Here is a 10,373-nt window from a genome sequence, read left to right as displayed (position 1 = left end):
AATCTAACTTGATGACAATTAGATCTCAACATCTATTCACCATGGAAATTGCTTTATAGAAAATCCTAACTCCGAGAATTTCACCTCTTATTAATTTTCTTCTATTTTACACTTCATTTGCCTCTCAATTTGAAATCATTGTTATTTTGAAATTTTATCATGCATTTTCAAATCAATTTCATTTGATCACAATCATTTCTTATCATCTCATTCAAGCCTTAATTACTAAGAATAATCCATCCTTGTAGACGATACCTAAAAATCACTATACTACAGTAGTTTGTACTAAAACCATTTATGATCAGTACAAACTGCTATAGAATAGTGAATTAGGTTATAAATTTTGTTTTGATCCAATAAACGACAAAATCATAAGCGATAAAAAATGGCGTCGTTGCTGGGGATGGTGCCAAGGTGATTGAGGCAAATTTTTTGGTGAGGATTAACCCTAGTGATCCACATCACAAGATTGGTGAAGTTCTCTTTACCGATTCTCCATGTTTCTTATTATTATTTTATTCCATTTTTATCTTTTATTCCTCTTTTTGTTCTTCTTAGTTTGTTTTGGTTTTTCTTGACTTGTATTGTAGGCTCTCCATTGCATGCTACATTGAGAATAAAACTCAAGGGAGAGATTGAAAAAGACTTATATTGCTAATCATTTTGGGTTTGTGATCCAATTGTTAAGGAAATAGAAAATCAACAAACTCAACAAGAACCAAACAATGGCAATTCTCACATGTCTAGATCAATGAAAGAATAAATGCATCCTCAAATGATAGGCATGGGATCATGTATAGTTCTTCCTAATGAGCCTATTGTGATAAAAACTCACTTGGTACCCCCTTCTACCTCAATTTCATGGAATGGAGAATGAGAATCCTTATACTCACATCAAGGATTTTGAAGAAGTATGTCATACACTTCATGAGGGAAACACATCCATAGAGCTTATGAGATTGAAGCTTTTTCCATTCACATTGAAGGATAAGGCTAAGTTGTGGTTTAACTCATTGAGGCCCCAAAGCATAAGGTCATGGTTGGAACTACAAACAACTTTCTTGAAGAAATTTTTTCCCACACATTGCACAAGTGGCTTGAAAAGGCAAATTACCAACTTTGTGGCATTGGACACTGAAAAATTTTATGCTTGTTGGGAAAGATATATGGAAGTAGTCAATGCTTGTCCTCATCACGGTTTTGACACATGGATGCTGGTGAGTTACTTCTATGAGGGCATGTCACCAACTATGAAGCAATTGCTAGAAACCATGTGTGGAGGTGACTTTATGAGCAAAAGTCCTGATGAAGCCTTTGAATTTTTGAATTATGTGGCTGAAATATCAAGGTCTTGGGATGAGCCACATGAAAGGGACTCACACAAGTCCAAGTCTCAAAGCAATTCAAAAGGAGGAATATATATGTTAAATGAAGATGTTGATCTACAAGCTAAAATGATAGCTTTGACAAAAAGACTAGAGGAACTTGAAGCTAAGGGATTTCATGAGGTGAATGCAATATATGATAATCCAATTTACATGGAGCAACGTTCTAGTTATCAATCTATAGAACATGAAGTGAGTGATTGTCCTACAATACTAGCTATGGGGAAAAGACTTGTTGAGAATCATCCAAACATGTCATAGAATTGTGGACAAAAGCAATTTTCTTCAAGCCAATACTCACAAAGCCAACAATTCATGGAAGACTCTCCACAACAAGTTTATTTGGTTGAGCAAGCTATTGTAAACTTGAGTAATATTTTGGGTGATTTTATTGGTGATAAAAAGAATATCAATACTCAAGTAAATCAAAGGATAGACCATCTAGAGACATCTTTCAATCAGAAATTTGATAGCTTGCAAACCAATCTCACACAAAATATTGATAATATGCAACTTGCTATTTCTAAACTCACAAGCATGCATACGGTGCAAGGAAAAGGAAAATTCTCTTCACAACCCCAACAAAATCTAAGTGGAGCCCATGAAATTGGAGAGACAAGTGAAAGTTCTACTAAGAAGGATGAAGTCAAAGCAATCATTACTTTAAGAGGTGGTAAGCAAGTTGATCAACCTATGCCAAAACCAAAGGAGAATAAAGGAGGAGAACAAAAGGAAAATGTGAAAGAACAAGAAAAAGAGAAAGAGGTGAATGAGGATGATAGATCAAAGAAAGATGAGATTGTTAAAAAAGAGGTTAAAAAGAAAGATATGCTATTAGCTCCACCTTTTCCCATGGCTCTTCAATCCAAGAAAGTGGTAAATAATACTTCAGAAATTTTTGAAGTTCTCAAGCAAGTCAAAGTCAATATACCACTCCTTGACATGATTAGACAAGTTCCAGCCTATGCCATGTTTCTTAAGGATTTGTGTACCATCAAGAGAGTTATGCATTTGAAAAAGAAAGCTTTCTTGACTGAACAAGTTAGTGTAATCATCCAATGCAAGACTCCAATCAAGTATAAGGATTCGGGATGTCCAACTATCTCTATGAATATTGACAACACTTTTGTAAAAAGAACACTTTTAGACTTGGGGCCAAGTGTGAATCTTCTTCCTTACTCGGTATATAAGTAATTGGGGCTTGGAGAACTAAAGTCTACTTTCATCACACTTTCATTGGCGTATAGATTGGTTAAGTTTCCAAGAGGAATTATTGAAGATGTGTTGATCCAAATTGATAATTTCTATTATCCAGTTGATTTTGTGGTACTTGATACGGAACAAGGAACTAGTGGACTCAACCATGTTCCTATTATACTTGGCCGACCTTTCCTTGCCACAGCAAATGCATTGATTAATTGTCGAAGTGGGGTGATGCAACTTACCTTTGGTAACATGACAATTGAGCTGAACATTTTTCGTTCATGTAAGAAGCATGGTACCAAAGAGGAGGAGGAACTTAAGGAGGCTTATTTGATTGAATTGCCTATGGAAGAGCTAGTGAAAGAAAATGTTGAAGATATTTTTTCAAAACTTGGTGAAGTAATTTCCGATGAACGGATTGAAGTTTGGAGGATCAATGAAGAAATTCAACCTTTGAAGTTAATGAAATGGTCTTTCAACTTCAAGAAAGTGAAAACCATGAAGCATGGTTTGCACAATAATCTAAAGACCATGAAAAAGAAGCTCAAGGAATGGCATGACTAACTTATTCAAAAGAACAAGTTCAAAGAAGGCTATTTCAAGCCACATCTTTTTCCGAGAAAGCTTAAGTACCAAGGAGTTGGTCCATTCATTGTTTGCAAGCCATATCCAAATTGAGTATTGATGCAAAGGTTAATGGGCTTAGTCATGTCAATGCCTAGATAGCCCAATGGTTTCTCATTTCTCTATTTTCCTTTGAATTTTGATTTTTTTTTCTCTTTTAGTTTCCATTAAATAAATCCATCTCAATATTTGATTTGTGTTTTGAAGGACTTTCCGGATGCATGGAATGCATGAAGCAAAGAAAAAAGAAGTTTAATGGCCCATCACCATTTTGCACTTTCATGCCAAAACAGGGGAGTCTTCATGCCAAAACATGGGAGTTTTCATAGCTTTGGGAATTTGCAAAATGAGTCTATGTCCCAGTTCGCATGATCATGCAAAATTCTCGCATGATTGTGCGAAACTAATAAGGATAGTTGTAAAAATTTTAACCCTTTGGACCATTTCGCATGACCATGTGAGCATTTCGCATGACTATGTAAAATCCAGCTTAAGCACTGCAACAAAATGAACCCTCTGGACCACTTCGCACACTTATGCGAAAAATTTCGCATGTTTGTGCCAAAATTATTATTTAAAAAAAAAAAACAAATTTGTCCCCAATATAAGCCCTGTTTCTTGTCGCACCGTTAAGTGAAAGTGAGCCTTATGCGAAAACTTTTCATCTTCATTAGTCATGAGAAACTGAAGAGGAACACCATCGGTCATTTTCCCATTTCATCCACACTCTCTCTCATATTTTTTTATTGCCCTAAACCACGATCAAACATCGGGAATCTGATTATTTTCAGTTTTTGATTTTCGGAGATTTACTTGAGCACTCCCGACATTTCAAGTGTTTCAAGTATTTGAATCTCACTCATCTCTCTCTGAAATTGCAAGACAAATTTGAGTTGAAAAGTTTAAATCATTTTGGGAGATTGCAGCAATTTTTTTGCGAACTTCGGACAAATTGATATCCAATATTCCATTTCCCAGTTAATTCATAAAATTGTCCATTGTAATTCTTTTGGTTCTTCTTTGTTGCAAATGGGAAATCAAAAACAAAAATCATCAAATATTGAGAAAGAATTTGTGGCGATTAATGATAAAAATGGCGAAGACACTAATCCCGAATCACCTCCGGGATTTTCCCTTTCTGAACCTCCTATTTCTGGACATCCAAACCAGAGGAATGTCGCAAGATCTTCAATGGATAAAGGCAAATCAAAGATGGTTGCTCTTGGAAAATTACCGGTGAAGAGAACACGAAGCGTCAGAGCTCAAAATCCTTCATCTTTTCTGGCATCCCCTGCTATTCTTTCAGAGCAACATGTTGTGGTTCAGTCCATTGTTGCTGAAGCCCCTGCTCCTACTCTGGTTACAAAATCTGCACATCCACTGAACCGACCACTTTAGTTCCAATTCACAAAAGCACCAAAGAAGAAATTAGCCACTGGTGCAAGGGAGGACTGCTCAAGTAGAAAATTTCATGAAGAATGTTACTATGATTTCAAGGCATTTGTTGCATCCCCTCTTACTAAATTCTCCACGAAGCTTTGTTGTCAATATTTTTTGGAGCCATTCATGGTGCCTAGACCACTCTTCTATCCTTGCATAATTCAGGAATTTTACCGCACCATGACTAGTAGAGGAGTCTACCCCCCTTTAGTGATTTATTTCGAAATTGATGGGAGACAAGGTATGATGAATTCTGAAATGGTAGCAAGAGACTTGGATATTCCTTTCACACCTCCAAATCCAATTGAGTTTCAACCTATCACTCAAACTGAAGCTGTTGAGATGGTTCAGATTGTCTCTCAAAATCAAGCCATCAATACACATGCAGTGCTGAGGAGAGAAATAGACTCCAAATTTTGGTTCTTGGATCATGTCTTACGCTCCAATGTCTATCCTTGCCAACATGCAATGCAAATGTGAGAACATATCCTAGAGGCATTATTCAGAATTATTAGTGGACAATGGTGGACACCTGCTGATTTATTCATGGCTGCCCTATTCTATTTTGAAGATAAAGTACATTTAAAGCAATTGCAAAGAGCCAAGAAATATCCATTATTCTTCCCGCGCATGTTGGGTACCATATTGGAGTACTATGGCTTCCCTACTGAACCTGATAAAGAAAAGAAGCATCATTGTAGGGAAGTTTATATTGTTTCCAGATGGCAAGGAAGTGTGACCAAAACCGAGTCTACCCTCACAAGTATTTCATTGACTACTGAGAATGAACATCATTATGTGCCTCCTCTGAATTTGATCCTTGAAGATTTTGGTGATGGAGAAGATACACCCCTAAGACCACCGGCTGCCCCCACACCAGAAGCTACTTCTACTCCCCCAAATCCGGATACAGCTGCACATATTTTGGCTAGTCTTTCCTCTACCCCAAACATAGGCCCATCATCTTCTGATGGCTATGTCCATATATCAGTTGAGGCATTCAATCAACTCTTAGCTCGCTTAGACATGATTCAAGAAAATCAAGCAAACATCCAGCTCACTCAGCAGCAACTTGTCCAAAGAGTTGATGAACTTACCATGGCTGTCCAACAATGGAAATCTTCTTCTGAGAAGCCAACTAGTGTTCATGATGCTACTCCTCTGTCCATCCCAACTACACAAGAGACTAATTCTTCAGAGAGGGAGTCCAGAGTGCCTACCACCATTTTAACACCTTCAGAGATCATCTCTTCCTCTTCATCTCACGCTTGAGGATAGGGAGTGCCCTCACTTTTCTCCTTAACTCCCTTTGTTTTTTTATGATGATAGTTTTCACATTTTGTTTCCTCCTTTCCTACCACACTTATACTTCTATATTGTTTTGTTATAGTTATAGAAACTGGAAAACAATGCTTTGCAGGTACTTTTCCTTTTCTTGCTTTACATTTTTTCGGTTAACATTGAGGACAATGTTTAGTTTGGTTAAGGGGAGGATAAGAAAGGAAGAACTATTGGTTTCTTTTTTATTTAGAATTATTTGTTAGATTTTTTTTTCTTTTGTTTGTGTATTAGCTAGATTTTTTAAAAAACTTAATTGGTAATTTGTTTTTGAAAAGAACAAAACACTTATGTTTGATAAATGAGCATACGTAGCTTGAAAGAAGTTGATTTGGAATATCAGCTCATTTGCTTGATCTTAGAAAACTTGTTATGTTGATTGAATTTGATTTGACTTTGAAGTTTTCATCTTCCCAAGGGTCTTTTCTATTTGAGTCTTGACACACACTGTGCACTCTAGACCCTTGATATAAGATGAAAGACTAGTCTAACCCTAAGACTTGGACCCAATTGTCTTAGTAACTTGAATCACTTTTAAATTGAGTTAAGACACCTTAAAAAGAGGCCAATGTGCCCAATTAAAAAAAAAAAAAAACCTAATAAATAAAAAGGTTGAGTTATGCTTACCTTGAAACCTGAGCAAGGTCCGAGAAGTATATGACCCAAAAGTCTTTCAAGCCTGGTGCCCTAAGCCATTATGGTTGGGAGCCATCGATCTCAATGCTCGCTACATAGGTAAATAGGTGGAGTATGAGCTCGATTGTAGGTGCTAAGGTATTGGATCCTAAATTGTGGAGTCCGAGGTAAAGTCTGAGGAGTTAGTGGCTGAATTAGTCCTATAAACTTGGTGCCCTATGCCTTATGGTTAGGAGTCATCGATGAATCCCTGCTACATGGACCGTATACTTGGAGATATCTTTAGCATTGCATTCCTACAATTAAACCTTTGAAAAAGAAAAAAAAATGTATATATATATATATATATATATAGATATAGATATAAAGAAATAAAGATAGGTGTGTTCTTGACCTATGAGAGAGTGGTTTTTGTTGCTTAAGATAAATTGAGCATGGTTGGGGAGAGGAATAGTTTTGAATAGTATATTAGGGGGCTAGTTTAATTTCACTCAAGACTTGTTTGGAAATATCATTTTGGGGAGTTGGAAATGGATGTCTTTGATACTTTGATTTACATGATATTTTTTCTATTAGAGATAGGAAATGGGTTTGAGATTTTGATGACACCTATGGATAGTGAGGTGTGTTTCATTTTTGACCATTTGTGCTATGGGATTTTCAAAAACATTTTCCAAATGAGTTTAAGATTTTCTTTTTGAGTAAATTTCTCTTTCTTTTTGTTATACCATTGCTAAGGGACTAGCAATGTGTTGGTTGGGGGGAATGATTACTACTCAAAAACCGCACATTTTAGATATTAATTCTCATGAGTTTCATACCTTTTGAGTAGTAGTTATGTCTAATATACCCAAGTAATAGATTGCTACCCTTGCAAGAGATACTAATGGTTTTTTGTTAAGTTTTGGAGATATTTTAAGGTGATTTTTGAAGCATGGAGTGACAAATGGAAAATGGAATGGAGGAGGGTACACAATGAGGATGATGAGGAAGATGAAATGCACTTGGACCAAGCTTTGGAGCTGAATTGAAGGTGGTGGAGGTGGATTAAAAATGAAGAAATGGGAAAGATTGCAAAGAGGAGTTGAAAAGGCATGTTTTTCAATTTCGCATGACCATGTGGAATTTTCGCATAGTCATGCGAAATGAAACAAGATGGGTTTTGGCTATAGCACACTAAGGGAAAAGTGAAAAGCAGTTTCGCATAATCATGTGAAATTTTCGCACAATCATATGAAACGCTCCAGGAAGACGAAAATAATGCTGATGCATTCTCCATTTTGCACAATCGTGCAAACTTGTTGGGGCTCATGCAAAACCGTATTTTCTCTAGATTCCTTGGTGAAGAAGCCTCCGGAAGACCTCTTAGATGATGTCAAGTGTCCACTTGACCTTGGCCTATAAATAGAAACTTGATTGACTCATTTAAAAACTTTTTGATACATTTCCTAATTGTGGAACTTTCCATATTTCTTCTCTCGATATAATTCTTTAATTTCCTTCATTTTCTCTCATTTTCTCGGTAGCCAAACATGTCTTGTGAGATCAAATCTCTAAGCAGGAGTGGCTAAATCTCGTTTTTCTCGGAGGACAGAGGATCTAGAGACAAGATCTATGGTGAATTAGAGAATTGAGCTTGAATTGCGAAGGTAATTTGATCCAATTGATTGATTAATTGAAATTTGGGGATTTTTCTCTTCAAATTGTCTTGGATGATTACTACAATGCAAACTAAGTAGATTCATCAAATTCTTAATGTTAGATTTGATGAGATTAAATAGTTGCATTGTGTGAATCATTGGAAGATAATTTAAGATGAATTGAATATATGATTTGAATTGATCTCTTGGATTAGATTAACTAATTTGAAGAGAAATTAGATCTAGACCTAAAACTAAATCAAAAATCGGTTTAGATGAAAATTTAGGTTTTCAATCTAACTTGATGAAAATTAAATCTCAACATCTATTCACCATGGAAATTGCTTTCTAGAAAATCCTAACTCCAAGAATTTCACCTCTTATTAATTTTCTTCTATTTTACACTTCATTTTCCTCTCAATTTGAAATCATTGTTATTTTGAAATTTTATCATGCATTTTCAAATCAATTTCAGTTGATTACAATCATTTCTTATCATCTTATTCAAGCCTTAATTACCAAGAATAATTCATCCTTGTGGACGATACCTAAAAACCACTATACTACAGTAGTTTGTACTAAAACCATTTATGATCAGGTACAAACTGCTATAGAATAGTGAATTAGGTTATAAATTTTGTTTTGATCCAATAAATGACAAAATCATGAGCGATCACTTATTTTAGAAAGTAGATGAATAACAATCCAAGTATGTAAGGATTAAAAAGGAATCAAATACATTGATTTTCCAAGGAAAACAACTTATTGTTTAGTTCTATATTTCGAATTTATATTCCTAGAAGTTACTAAATTATGCCTTAATCGAAGTAATTCACATCCAATCAATTTGTTCTAAGGTCACCAGATTTCTATTTAACACAACATCCGTTGATCTATGTAAAGCACAACTTTTACTCTCCCTCAATTATATCATGATTTTATTATTATTATTATTATTACTATTATTATTATTATTATTAAGGCATTGTACATCATTTATGGAAATCATACTTTCACTATGGTTGCCTTATTCCACTTAGGGGGTGTTTCCAAATGTTGCAAATGAAGGCATAAAATCTTGGAAAGAATCTTGAAAAGAATATATTATTTTATTTTAGCCAAGAATCTATGATTGCCTTAAATCACTTTGGGAAACAAGAATATCGAACTTAGACAAACAAGGTATGTTTATTAAAAAGAAGTAACATGATATTAGTTCCTTCCATAGAAAAACAAAATTTGCTATATTAGTTATACTTAAGAAGATTTTCTTTTAACCACTTACCAAAGATATTTTTTTTTAGATTTCCCACTATACAAGGATTTTTATATACTTTGATTCTTTACCTTAAAAGTGATTAACATAATCCAAGGGAAATAAAATCAACTCCTATAGATTTTGTATATTTTTCTCAAGCTTAAAACTTGAGATATTGAAATCCTTACTAATAAGATAAGTAAATATGATATCGAAATTTGCCTTGAGAATAACTAAGATAGACTAGAGGAAGAGAAAAGAATAAAAATTAAGTACAAATCCTTAGGTCCATACCCTTTTACTTTTAGTCAATTAGGCATATACCAAAGGACTTCCTAAGGAATTCAAAACTAAGAGAATCTAGGGGTTTGGTGAAAATATTTGTCAATTGATGCACCGTTGGGACAAACTCTAAAGAAATAACCTTATCTTCAATTAAATCCCTAATGAAATGATGACGAATTTCTGTGTTTAGTTCAAGAATGAAGAATGAGATTTTTGGAAACATTAATATTAGCACTAGAATTGTCACAATGAATATTCATAGTACCTTGCTCAACATCATAGTCACTAAGCATTTGTTCATCCAAAGGAGTTGGGTAGAATAACTCACTGCAACACTATATTCCACTACCGTAGTGGACAAGGATATCAAATTTTGCTTCTTACTTAGCTAGACAACTAAACAATCACTAACAAAGAAGCAAGTACCAGAACTGTTTTTCCTATCTACATTTTTAGCCTAACCGACATCAAAATACCTGATAATAACAAAAGAGGAATCAAAAGGATACCATAACCCATAATCTAAAGTTTCACTAATATATCGAATGATTCTTTTAACAAAAG

The sequence above is a fragment of the Vitis riparia genome, chromosome 13 (assembly GCF_004353265.1).
Source record: "Vitis riparia cultivar Riparia Gloire de Montpellier isolate 1030 chromosome 13, EGFV_Vit.rip_1.0, whole genome shotgun sequence".
NCBI classification, from domain to species: domain Eukaryota; kingdom Viridiplantae; phylum Streptophyta; class Magnoliopsida; order Vitales; family Vitaceae; genus Vitis; species Vitis riparia.
This window is presented reverse-complemented; position numbering follows the sequence as displayed.